General features: G+C 34.8%; 1 non-coding gene across 1 annotated transcript; it reads right to left on the bottom strand.

Moving 5' to 3' along the window:
* Positions 1 to 838: 838 nt before the first annotated feature.
* On the bottom strand, positions 839 to 945 carry LOC141503584 (U6 spliceosomal RNA). Its single transcript, XR_012472930.1, has one exon. It is a non-coding gene; the product is annotated as a U6 spliceosomal RNA (small nuclear RNA).
* Positions 946 to 1,330: the final 385 nt, after the last annotated feature.

Here is a 1,330-nt window from a genome sequence, read left to right as displayed (position 1 = left end):
ATATTTGTGCAGGCTGGGTTATATGTGTTTATAAATAAATGTATTCAGAGAGAGAGAGGTAGAGAGAGACAGAGAGACAGAGGAACAGAGAGAGAGAGAGAGAGAGAGAGAGAGAGAGAGAGAGAGAGAGAGAGAGAGAGATTAATGGGATAAGGATAGGATAGGGATTAGATCTGTGATTTCATTAGCACAGAAAACTCTGAGAAGTGGAAGTGTTAGTGTGTATATGTATGCATGCATGCATGCATATATAATAAGCATTTATATGTATATTATAGGTATACATATATGTAGATAACTAGAAGTATATACACACATGTGCATGCATATCAGCCTCAGAGACACAACAGCAAATGGGGTTCCAATTTTCAAAAATTAAAGACAATAGAATCTGGTAACTATAAGTCAGTGATTCATAAGGAAATTCTCAAATGTATTTTTTAAGAGATGCTTAATGAATATCAAACAAAAGGAAGTGATCTCAAATCACCAGCATGGCTTTGTCAAGAAAAATCATGACAGATTCACTACATTTCCTTTTTTGACATGGTTAATAAATTGGTCTTTCAGCAGTTTCATCTATACAATTCAGCTACAGTTTAGCAAAGCATTTGGTTATTCTTATGGAAAAGATGTGATGTGGGATAACCAGTAGTACAAGATGTTGAATTTGGAGTTAGTTGAATGACTAGATTCAAAGAGAAGCCAAGTTTCAATGTCATCTGGGCAGGAGTTTTCCAGTGGAGTCCTCAGAATGCCTAATCTCATTATCAATGATATGGATAAAGTCATGAATGGCGTGTTTATCAAATGTGAGAATGGTACAAAGTTAAAATATAAGCTCTTTGAACGCTTCACAAATTTGCGTGTCATCCTTGCGCAGGGGCCATGCTAATCTTCTCTGTATCGTTCCAATTTTAGTATATGTGCTGCTGAAGCAAGCACAAAATATAAGCTCTTTGAGAGCAGGAATAGCTCCATTCTTTGGATTTCTGTCATCTGCATTTAATGCAATGCATACCACATAGTGTTTTATAGGAATCTAGACAAGCTATCATTGAGCTGAATCTCATAAACTAAAATTCAATACTGATAAATGTAAATGGACTTACACTTGAAAATTAATTTTCATATGTACAAAATGAAAGAGACCTCTTTAGATTCAGATTTTCTTTCCTGAAAGGGATCTGGTTGTTTTAATGAGCCATACAAGTTACTGTATGTTAGTGTTATGCTCTGGCAGTCAAAAAAGAACTGGATTTTATATAAAGAGAAGCATAGCTTTCAGGTATACAAAGATTATAGTCCTGTTTTATTCTTCCTTGATTGG

The sequence above is a fragment of the Macrotis lagotis genome, chromosome X, assembly GCF_037893015.1.
Source record: "Macrotis lagotis isolate mMagLag1 chromosome X, bilby.v1.9.chrom.fasta, whole genome shotgun sequence".
Taxonomy (NCBI): domain Eukaryota; kingdom Metazoa; phylum Chordata; class Mammalia; order Peramelemorphia; family Peramelidae; genus Macrotis; species Macrotis lagotis.
Note: the sequence above shows the minus strand (reverse complement) of the source record. Positions and strands in the feature narration are given on the sequence as shown.